This window comes from Lathamus discolor, chromosome 10, assembly GCF_037157495.1.
Source record: "Lathamus discolor isolate bLatDis1 chromosome 10, bLatDis1.hap1, whole genome shotgun sequence".
NCBI classification, from domain to species: domain Eukaryota; kingdom Metazoa; phylum Chordata; class Aves; order Psittaciformes; family Psittacidae; genus Lathamus; species Lathamus discolor.
The window spans coordinates 9,310,277-9,322,609 of record NC_088893.1 but is presented as its reverse complement, the minus strand read 5'-3'; the positions used below and the strand labels follow the sequence as shown (position 1 = coordinate 9,322,609).

General features: G+C 43.6%; 1 long non-coding RNA gene across 1 annotated transcript; it reads left to right on the top strand.

The window, feature by feature from the left end:
- Positions 1-321: 321 nt before the first annotated feature.
- Positions 322-11,952, top strand: LOC136019844 (uncharacterized). Its single transcript, XR_010615090.1, has 3 exons — positions 322-404; positions 3,204-3,314; positions 9,442-11,952. It is a non-coding gene; the product is annotated as an uncharacterized LOC136019844 (long non-coding RNA).
- The last annotated feature ends 381 nt before the right edge of the window (positions 11,953-12,333 follow it).

The following is a 12,333-nucleotide window of genomic DNA, read 5'->3' as shown; positions in this document are numbered from 1 at the left end:
TCTAAGTGCTTTATGATGAACTAAATTTACAGCTGATACCAAACACTATTCAATTCTTTCTTACTGCCTTACTGCTGGGAAGTGTCTTCTGCATTTTTTCTATGGAAGTACTTGGTTCAATCTGGTGAAATAAGGAGTGAAACGGGCTGGATTTAAAAATGTTGGAGAAGAAACCCTGACCGGCTCTTAGTGTGAGGGCAGCCTTGGTGTTTTCCGAAGAAAATGGGGAATGTCAGTCAACCCCTCTGTCTCTGCCCAGCTCGCAGGATGTTGGTTTGTGTAATGACCGTATGTTAAATTTACATTCGCGTTATAGTTTATAGCAGTGCCTCACTGGCTACATAATGCATGGAAGCACTCTCAGCATCCAGACGCTGGTATGGCCCATGATTTTGGAAGCTAATGTAAGTATAAAGGATTTTCCTCAGCTGATTGCATGGTATTTGGTATTAGTTGTTTCAGAATAGTGAGAGCCTACCTCTTCTCCCAGCATCTAGGGATGATAAGGGAACTCACTACTGACTGGATTTTGTTTGTTTTTGGGGAAAAAAGGAAAACAAAAGGTATTTTGTTTAATGAGACTTTCTTGAGTTGTCTGCTGGAATTGTTTTTTTTGTTAGAAAATAATTGCCAAGTTCAAGCTGCAATAATAATATAAGCATGGTAAGAACAAATGCTGATGGATAGCTGACGTAAATTTAGATGAGTGACCTGCTCGACCATAAAAGCAAGGTGTCCTGGTTAATGGGCAGGAAAGGCTTGGAAAAATGAATACGTAAAGTACATTAGGTGAAATATAAGAGCCAAGTTAAATGCAATAATGTTTTGGACCTACTTTCCTCTGTATGGTGGCCATCAATGTGCTGTGGTCCTGCACCATCAGCCTCAGGGGTGGAGGGTGCAAGTGAATTTAGTAGCAAAGATGACCTAACTCATGCAGCTTGTTTTCCAATACATACGCATGACGAGTGCTTGGATGGGTTAGTCAATAGGGAGAATAGGCATATTGACTGCTTTGTGGTTTGTCTTTTTTCAGACCCACAAACTCTGCGTCTAAGTTAGGCAGCCAGGCTTTTAGGCTCTCTCCATAGTCAGCAGAACCAGATAAGCTGCCTTTATGGGAAACAATTCTAGTTGCTCCTGTCTTTCCTCATTCTTCTTGTCTCAGAGCCCCTAACCAGATTAGTGGGAGGAAATTAAATCATTCCCAAGAGCTGGCCAGGTTTTCCTGCCCGCCCCAGATCTCTCTGGCAGGCAACCAAAGCTCTTGTAGGAAGAGAGGGAGATGCTAGTTGGAGTGTTACCATGTCAAATAGTACTGGCTGTCACACAGAGCTACTGACAAACAAGTAATTCTAGGTTGGAACAACCTGTCAGATCAGTGGCTTTGCCCCTGCCCATGGCAAAACAGGCTCACTTGCCTTGCTATGTGCTGAAGACACTTGTGTAATCTCTGTTTCCACTGTTTTAAGTAAGTTTCACTCTTCAGAAAGTGCCTGGGGTGATATGATGAGCACATCCAATTGCAACACAAATTAACCATTAATGACAGAAATATGGAACACTTTTTTTCCTCTCGAAATGCCTATACCCCTTCAGCTGATGAGCACTGTCCTGGAGGAGCACCCACAGAGCCAGTGTCACAGTGGCTCTTACACTGGCAACACTGCATGATGGAAAACCTCCCACTGCATTAGGACAAACAGTGTTCAGACCAAGGAGGACTCAGTAAGTGGAGCTCAAAAGGTTGACAGTGAGAATAAATGTATTTTGGATGTAATAGGTGCCTCAGCCTTAAGTTAACCCCACAGCAGCAAGGGAGAGTGCCAGGAATGCTGTAGGGCAGCGGGGCTACACACATCTCCTGCCTTGTAACAGGCCATTGCTTACAGCTACTACAGTCACTTTCTTCAGGCTGACTTTACTCAAGGGTGTTGCTTGCTATGAAGCTATTTGTCTGCTTTAAACAGCTTGGAGCAAACCCCAGGATTTCTGGGTGTCACCCATTGCTACAGCCCCCAGGCAGTGTTCCTATTTTGGACAGTGCTGGGGGGCCCAGCCTGGCATGTGTTGATTCAGGGGCTGCAGGGCTCTGAGGAGCAATGGGAATGTGAGTAGAGCTTGGATTTTAAAAGCTTGTATTATCAAAGTATAATTTTTAAAACATGTTATTAAGAGCTTTTAAATTTAATTTAAAATTGTTCAATATTTGTTCAATTGTTCAATAATTAGTAAATGGGGGAGGGAAATTAGTGTTGGAAGATGTCTGTTTGGTTGAGCACTGCAGAAAGATGTCAGCCAAGGACCAGGGGTCCCTCCTTCTCTCAAGTATTTTGGTTACAATGGCCCCATCACAAACATGGGTATTTTTCACGTGTGTGTTGGGCAGCATACACAGAGGGTGCAAACATGGGACAGAGTATGCCAGGAGCTCTTGCTGCTCTGAGCAGTGGTGAAGGATATGGTGAGGCCAAAGACTACGGTGGGTTCAGCTGGCGGTGTCACCAGCCACTGGCAGCGGCTGCCTGACACCCATGGAGCAGAGCAGAGCCATAGTGGGTCCCTCATCAGAACCCAGGTACCAGGCAAAAACCACCCGTCTGTGCTGGCAGGTGCTCCAGGGACCGGCTGGATGAAGCTGAGCCCCTGGCAGAGGGGTGAGCTGAGGGCTGGTGCAATCATGCTCCAAAATGGCTTCAGGAAAGATGTCTAACATGAGGTGAGGGGCTTGAAAAATTGCTTGAGATGTGCTGTCAGCCCTAGCACGTCTCTTAAATGAGAACCATCTTTTCTGCAGGGGTAATCTATCATACTTGAAACATTCTGAAAGGCTGTATCTTTCCCCCTAACTGTCTTTATCATTTTAATTTAAAAGCTTTTTAAAATTATCACCCAAATAAATGATAAGTAGTAACAGGGTAAACTGCTCTGAGCTCTCCATTAGTGCAAACAATGCAAAATGACTGTGCTCTATTTACAGAAAATTAATGAACGTAAAAAAGATGAACTGTGTGTCATTCTAGTGATCGTAAGTTGTTTTTCATGTAAGGAGGTTTGCAGCTTTATACATTCAATTCTGGGGCAAAAGAAACATCTCTGAAATATTAATAGTCACAATATGTGATTGCATGTGAAGGGAATAGAAATAACGTTTATTTTATTTAATGAAGACTAATGAAGTTGTTCTGATCTTTCCATTACAGTTTCAACAAGTTTTTCTAATCAAGAAATCCTACTATTTGAAAGCTAATTTTTCATTTGAAACTTCTGAAATGCCAGCAGAACAGTGAAATGCAAAGGCAATATCGTACAATGTGAGAATATTTCCAGTTCTAATGGGAAATTAATGCTTTTCAGAGCTTTTGTTTTGTTTTTGATGAAAAGAAAAAAACTCAGGCTGTTTTCTGTCATGGTGCTTTGTCTAGAGAGAAACATGGCAGATACTCTGCAATGGACTTATCCGCAGCTGGATGGGAAAGGGGAGTCTCTTTCCTGAAAGGGATCAGGGCATGATACCATGCAGTTTAAGATAAAGGACACAGTGCTGAGTGATGGAGAGAAGGAAAGGGGTAATCACCGAAACCAACTCTTCCAGGGACACCAGCATCAGCATAGCTAGCTTTTGAAAAGTGCCTTCAGCTCTTAAAGCCTGGTTACATATATTGGTAATCAAATAGGACCAGAATATTTTTGGGGTATTCATGTTCAGACTCATAAAGCAGTGTGGGTATACAGACCCACATGTCATTGGGATGATGCAAAGGGAGGGCATGGATCTTGCCAATTACATGTATGTCTGGTTACAGAGGAGAAGGGCTCTGACTGTCCCTTTGGTGCTGTGGACGCCTAGATTTACTCATGGGCAGGACAGAGCCTAAGGCAGGAGTGAGGAAGCTCTATAAATGAGGAGAACGATTTAAACCTCTATCTCATCTACTTCCTAGGCAAATGAGCTAGGAACAGAAACATGAAGGGAGAAAAGACTGCTTTGCGCTTTAATTGTCACCTGCAGCTGTGTTTCCAAAACCCCTGCAGGAATGCCAAGGCAGGTACTTACTACTAATAAAGGTCTCCGTCTAGGTGGACCTGCCTCATATCCCTCTGTCAGCTGCTGGGTTTCAGATCGTGCATTGCAGAACTGTTTCTAGAAGAAAAAAACCATGGAGTAGTTGCACAGAATTTTGTTTTCTTACTTTCTGTCATATATATCTTAGGCTGTGTTGGTGCTGCTACACAAATCTGCTGTCTAACACCTTCTCATAGCATTAATAGGGTTGTTGAGCCTTCAACATTTTTCACACCTGACAGTTTCTTAGAATGCATCAATTATTTTCTTACCTGTGTTCACAGTTTTGTTGTCATTTGTAAAAAGGAAAAAGAAAAAAGAAAAGAAAGGATTGATTTTACTTTTTATTTAAACAGAAGAACTAAGGACTTTCATGGCCTTTATATAAGCACAAATGTGATAACTACCAAAGCTGATGGTGAAATCTGAACTGGTGAACTGCCATTTTCAGGCCAGCAAGCATTAAGCAGAAGCAGGACAAGAAAGTCATACTGAAAATAAGATGAGAAAGAAATCATTACCTGTTTGTGCCTTTTCTAGCTGCATTGATGCATCAAAGCACATGTAAACACCCACAGATACACATGGAAAAGATTTCTGACCTGTATCGTTTTACTGCTGTAAGTTTTTGGGCTCATTTTGGGGGATAAAATTTCCCAATTATTTGGGTAAAACTACCCGTTCTATTGGGTAAATATCCCCAGTATCATTTATCTTGGGCTGAGAAACAACTGGCTTCTCCTATTCCTTCTGTCCCCTCTTAGTAATTAAGGTTCATTTTTGCCACCTGGCTTGTGCCCCAGGCCCCCCTGCCTCAGTTTCTCTTCATGCCCTGCTCTCACTGGACACCACTGCTCCTTCAGTTTAAGACTGGAATGATGCCCCGGAGGTGGCAGGTTGGAGAGAACTTTATAGCATCTTCTGATGTCACTCATGCCTCTGGATCAGTGCCATGCCATGCAATGGCACACAGGTTTTTGGCATGCTGAGGAGCCCTGAGGTCATATTAGCCTTGAAAAAGAAAAAAAAAAGGCTTTTTCCCTGGTGTACTTTGTGTTTTCCCTCAGCAGTGTCATCCACACATTTACTTGACTTCTTTCTTGCCCTTACACACATAAAATAAGAAAGCTGACAATTTTAATATGTATAGACTTTTCTGCCTAATTGAGATTAACATAGACAGTTAATGTATTAGCACAGGAGCTGAACCTTGGTGCCTTACAGGAATTGCTCATCTATTTGCAGGGTCAGGTTCTGATTAGTTATTTTAACACTTGCATATTTGGAATGCAATGTCATGGGATAGAAGTACTTATGCAGTCCTGCCCTTCACAGCACGCACAGGCAGAGGACACCTCTTCCCCCCATGTGTACATGCATACACACATCCGCATACACCCCATCACCTCTTCTGTCTCTGATTTACAGGCTTTGCCACACTCTTTGGTGGGCATCACACATCCTTGTGTGATTAGGAAATAATATGATACAGCAACCTGGCCTTAAGGACCCCCTGGCCCCTCCTCATGCCTGCATGGATGACCTGAGATGCTGCTGCCTTCTGGGTAAAATGGAGCAATGAAATTGCTTCAGAAGAAGTAGACAGTACATTAAATTTGTAGTGGTTCAACCACCAGTAACTGCTGGGTTGGTGACCTTGATCAAGTCCCCTCCACCCATGCCTCTGCCATCCCCAGAACCGCAATGTGATTGCTGGAAGACCTGCCCCACTGACTGAACTCTTTAAAGAGCAGAAGTGGATTTTCTTAGTTTTTTTTTTTTTTGTGCTTTTCATGTGTTGTCAGGAGCCGACAGGCTCTAGGAGTGTGTCAGGACCACGAGAAGCAGAGCAGGGAGGGCAGGGAAGAGCAGTAAAAAGTGACCTCTTCACTGTACCCCAAACTCTGCTGTCCTCCGGTACCTGTTTCACCTTTCTGGGTGCTTCCAGGAGATAGATACCCAGTCCTGTGTGAGCACTGAGCTTTGCCTGCAGATGAAAGCCAGAGGTGGCTGGATGCTGCTCACCCAGCCCTGCAAGAGGTAATCTGGAAGTGGCAGTAACACATTGAACCCTATGGCTCCACCGTATTTCCCAACAGGTAGCTCTGTCTTCTTCTCTTTCTCCTTCTCCTTCTTCTTTGCCCCTTCTCAGTTTTGGGGGTGTAGAGGACTCTGCTGGCTCTTGTCATCACAGTGTATAAAAACCCAAATACCATTTCCAGTGGAAGCAAATCCAAGACATGGCAGAAATTATTGGGAGTGGGATTTGGCACCTGGGGGAGTGGGACCCATCTGTGGCTCCAGCCGCATGGCTGCTCTCTGGAGCTCAGCACACAGCCGGGCTGTGGGCACAGAGCAGGGAGGATGAGGAGAGGGGAAAAATCACCCAGGGAAATTATTTACGTGACTTTGATTTCTGCACAAATCTTGCCCTAAAAAGGGCACAGCTGTCACTCCATTTGTCAACATCAGCAAGTAATTATGTAAAGAAAAACATCATTGTACGTTTCACTTTGATGCTTGCTGTATCGGCCAGGGACCGATAGATGGAACACTTGGATTACTCGAGTTAAAGGCGCAGTGTGAATGTGCAAAGCTGGAAGGGCTCCTCTGGCTTCAGCTAAGCTGGGTTTTGGCTGGTTTTTTTTTTTTTGGTTTTTTTTTTTTCCCTAATAATAGAGTGAGAATTGAGAAAGCGAGAGAAAAGTAGCAGTGGAAAAAACAGCTCCTCTTTGTTGAATAGACAGTTTAATTTATCCCCGAGCACAATGTACCTGAAGAATGATAAGAAACAACTTTGATATCATGCTAAATAAATAAAAAAAGGCGTTACATAACCTAATTTTCTCTGGTTTTACAGCAGTTTTTATTTTATCAGCTTTCATTTAACCAGAGCGAAATTAATAAGACGAGAAAGCAGGGTTACCTGGGATGCTATGGGAGTTCTTAAAAAGAAAGTGTCTGTAAGCTAATTATTTTGTGTGCAGGTCCCTGTGTGGCAGTTCAGGAGGGCTGGCCCCCAGGAGAAGCTGATGTTGGGTGTATGGCAGTGAAGGCTGGGCATCCAGGTCCCTAGGCTGGAGCTCACCCCCAGATCAAGTGACTCCACATGTAACACCTTGCATCAGCAGAGGGCTGGCTGGGTGCTTGGGCTTGGCAGGCAGGCACAAGTGTCTTGGAGGTGGGGAGAATTCCTTATGGGGGGAGAAATTATAGAATCATAGAATAGTTAGGGTTGGAAAGGACCTTCAGATCACCCAGTTCCAACGCCCCTGCCATGGGCAGGGACACCTCACACTAAACCATCCCACCCAAGGCTCTGTCCAACCTGGCCTTGAACACCTCCAGGGATGGAGCACTCACAGCTTCCTTGGGCAACCCATTCCAGTGCCTCACCACCCTAACAGGAAAGAACTTGTGTCCATGTGTAGGTCAGCCACGCTGAGTGCAAGCTCAGTGTTCCCAAGCATTGCAACAGCCCCAAGATTTCAGAGACAGTTGATTAAAGCAGATTATGTACTCTGTGTGAGAGCACAAGAAGTTCCTCTGTTTGTAATTTCTTCCCATCCCCTCCACTCCCATTCCCCAAGAATAAGAACTAACGACAAAAGAAAATAAAAGGTTAGATAAACAATTATATATTTTTTTTCCCAGATTTTGATTCTGCTTGATTTAGAGATGAACCAATATTACAACTACAAATAGTGATATGATGTCAGCTACTTTGCTTCCCTTCCTCATATCATCCAGCATTCATAAGAGGGACCACAGAGCCCATCAGTTTGTCACCAGCTGATGGTGGCTTCAGGCATTACTTTAGCTTTTTAGGCTGTGGGTATATATTAATATCAGTCTGGATGGAATAGAGGAGCTGAGGGTTTAAACGTAAAACTCCCCATTTAAAAGAAAAAAGCAGTGGTAGGTGATTTTCTTATTATTTCTTCTCTCCTGTTGCATCGCAAAGGAGAGAGCAAGTTGAGGAGGCTCATTTACAGCACTTTCAATTTTGAGAAGTATAATTCACATTAAGCCATTAAAAGCAGGGGGTGTCAGTGCCTGGTCTGACTAGCTGGTGAGGGCAAAGGAATTACATCAGTGAAGAATCTCAGCCTGCAAAGCTGCCATGGGTGGCACTGCAGCAGCGTCTTGTGCAATAGATGTTTCTGAGAGTCTTAAAACACCCTCTACAACTGGGGCTGTTTGGCTGCCTCATGGGTCCTGCTTTTCTGCCCTTGGGCTGAGCTTAAAGGCTTCTGGTAATGAGAAGACACTCTCCTCCCAACAGTGATGCCCGTCTGCCAGGCACGGGTCTCAGGGCATAAATAACTCTCACAACTGGTCCCAGGGCATAAATAGCTTGCAATGGTCTGATGTGGAACTAAGCCTCCTACTTTACATGCATTGTAGCCCTGCTGCTGGAAGTAAACTTGTACATGCAAATTGTACATCAGTGAACAGTGACAAATGTGGCCTGATTCCTCCGGCATTAGGCATTTACATTGGTACTTTTTGTGCTTTGGAAGTGCAAAACATGGAATGGGAAAATAAATTAGCTAGTATTAGGGGTTATTTCACTTGGACTTATCTTTTTACGAAAGGAAGAAACTCCATGGTTGTGCAGCATGTTAAAAAATGCTAGCTGTAAAGTGACAACGGGTGCTTTTGGCTTGCTTCCTGCAGTTGTTTACTGCTTTCATGCCACTTAAATAATGATGAAATTTGTGTGTGCACAGTTCAGCAAGTCATTATTATAGTTCTCTCTCTGGCCCATGGTGTGCCAGTCTCACTGCTTGTCCTACAGTGCCAAGTGGCATACAGACAGGGGTTGAAGGCAGACATTCACTGTGTAATCCTGATAACAGGCCAAGGACACCTCTAACACAAAACATGTCTGAGAGGTCAACTGAAACAGGTGGGGTCATGCTTCTTGCTAGAGCTGTGCTGCAATACAACCACTACTGCTGATTTACCCTCACTGTACTAACAGGCTTCATACCATAAAGAAGATAATACAGGAGTATAGCAAGCCACAGATATCTCTTTGCACTAGATAGTTTTACAGAAATATATTGCAGATGGTATTTACTTAAAAGACAAGTACATTTCTATTTTTGTGTCTGTTTGGAATAAACCTAATTAAAAGCTAAGCAGACTGTTTTCACTTAAAAATACTACAATTAGTGGCAACATCTGTGTTTTACAATTTATTATTTGTATGTACAGTACTATAAAATATACTTTCCCAGCCTTATAAACTGGTCTACAAAACCCCTGCAAGTAGCTAATTAAACAATATTAAAATGCTAAACTAATTTGGAGTAAGAGAAGTCAATATAATTTCTTGTCTTGAAAGTGTTTTTCTTATTCTATTACAGAACTCCAAATGTGCTATGGGATGAACTGGTGAGGATGTCATTTCACCATATGTGGGGTCTGTAAAGCACAGGCTGACACTTCAGTTGAACTCAACATTTGGATGTTGAAGAAGAAATTCCTCTCTGGCATAAAATACTCTTTTACCACAGCTTTTCATACCCTGAAGCTACCTAAGGTGGAAGACAGTGGGAGTCTTCTCTGCAAGGACAAAAGGATTGCTCACAGGGCTGAGCTGTATGCATCGTTCTTTTGAGCTGGTGTTGAATTCAGTTCCTCTGTCCATCTCCTCAGCCAATGCATTAAACAGTTCCCTCTGCTGTCCTGGTGTTAAACCCCAGTGGTGGATGCATGTCCTGGGAGGTGGAGTGCTTCCAGAAGACCTTTAGTATCAAAGTGCATGGACAGGAGGTGGACCCAGAAACCAGAGTAGCTGTTCATTGTCTGGTGCCTGGTAGGAGCTTGACCTGTCTGCGGTGTGACTCACACCCTCAGGAGACTGATTAAGCAGAGGAATACCTCTGTGTGGGTTATAAATAGCCTACAGTGTACATAGCCCAGAGGATGCATAAAAATAGTCAAGGATGACCTTGATTGCCGTCATTGGCAGCTAAATCAGCCTGTGTGTCTTTGCCCAGAGGTGGATCAAACAGGAGTGTGTGTAAGAGCAGGAATAGCTAGGAGGAGAAACTCCTTCTATGGGGAATTTCAATGGTGACTTTCCTCTGTGGCTGTTACCTGACTGCAACTCCAGCTCAGCATCAGTAACTCCGGATGGAAATGCAATGTCAGCCTGTTGACAGCGACACTGTGAATAAGCTTACAGACAGGACCCTTCAGACCACATATGTGTAATCTTAGATGACGGATTTAGGTGAGGTACAAGGGAGCCACTACTGCAGGATTAATGGCATCACGAATTGATCTGAACCACTAGATGCCTACAAGTGTGGCCCTGCTTTTAGTGAGTAGAAGTGGGGACACATCAATAGCAGGTCTGCTTTGGAAAGACTCATTAATACTGCCTTTTCTACCCCTTTAGTCCAGAGATACCCAACTGGTCCTTGTCTCCTCTCTGTGCTTTTAACCTCAGCTATGAGCTGCTTCTTCAGCATTGAGAGTTGAGTTCCCAAGTCTACTTAAGCTAGCAGAGTACCTTTGTACAGCCTGTCACAGCTGCCAGTTATCTAAATGGAATAATTTACATCGATTTGATTAATACAAAGCATTTTTAGCCATTTAGAACAAGAGCTGATATTTTGTTGCCATTGTGTACACAATGCCTGGAGATAAAGACACACTGGAGTTGCTTTACCTTCCAGGCATCTCCATTCCCACCTGGTGCACATCAGCTCACAGAGGTACCTCACTGTGTAGTCAGCTAGGCACAGACTTTCTGATTGTTGCTGCTAGCAGCCCTGTCCAGGAAATTGGGAGTCTTCCTCTTACATTCAGGTGGGAAAGGGAAATGTGTGACTGGGACCTGTATTTGTCAATGTATAGACAAGAAGTTGGTTGGTACCAAAATAATCAACATCTGCCCTGGCCCTTAGGTGTACAAAATATCCATGAGGATCAAGAAATTACATCTAACATAAATAAAACCTTGACGCTTCTCTGGCTTTTGGTGTGTAGGCAGCTGGCTACCCTGCCTGGTTAACCTTCCCCCTCTTCATGGGCTAACCAGCACTATGACAGCACCATGACAGGGAAGGGAGCATGTGGGAGTTTTTGCCCTCTACCAGATAGAGATACGCTTGTAGCGGAGGGGAAAAAAGGCAGCAGAGGTATCACTTGTGCCCATGCAGCGTAGACATGATGGGTCCTGCTAAGCCCAGCAGATCTGTGCTGCTTTTGAGCTGCCAGGTATCCACCCTGCTGATTCTCAGTTATAATGCAGGTTAAGCCCAAGGATCACAGGAGACAGAAGGAAAGCAGAAAGCAAAGGTTTTGGGATAGAGCCATTAATTAATTCCTGTAAAATGTTTTTTTTTCCACTCTCACTGTTATGAAAGTCTTTTACGTTGCTGTTGTTTTTTAAACCTCAAACTGATTCCTCTTTTCCAGCTTCAGTTGATTTAAAGCGCTGTTAGGCTTCTCAGATCTATTTTGGACTAGCCTGTTAAAACAAGCCTGCAGACAGATCCCATTAGCACCTATTCTTTCCCCCACCCTGGTGAAGTCCCTTTGTGTGACCTGGAGAGTGATGAATGACTGCAAGTGTAAACTCAGAGACAACCAGGGACTGCAACGGTAAGCACGTGTTCAGGGACCAACTAATGCACCCACAGAGGCCATGTAGGTAAAGAGCAACTGTCACAAACAGCCAGGCAATGCGATATGTACCCACTTGTCTCTTTCTAGAATATTATTATTTCTAGAATGTTTCTAGAATATTTTCTATTTCCCTTACTTTTAGCAAATGCACTGATATATTACATGTCTGATCAGTCTTAGGAAATTCACAGTCTACACTATTGTTTCACTTTGTGAAAGCTTTTAATAATAATTCAAATCCACTATGAGGGATACTTTGTCTTCTCAGCTGTGCAAAGGACAGCTTAGGCTCTGCCTCTGTGACGTTGGACTACTCAAGACTCCCCCTTGCAAATTATTAGACCTAATTTAGCTTTTGTTAATTCTGCTTTTTCACAATTTTACTTTGTAGACCATAGAGACTGTCTGGGTGAACAGGATCCTCACTACAGTTGATCCATCAGCCAAAATCATGCTAAGTTTTGCTGGCCAACATGACTGTTAATTTTGGCTGAGCTCTTCCATGTGCAGAGAATTATCTGCTCCATCAGGCAGCTCTGGCAGCAGGAATTCTATGGGAAGTCACTGGATTGTGACACTACAAACCACTATGGTGCTCCACGCTTTGATCTTCAAGT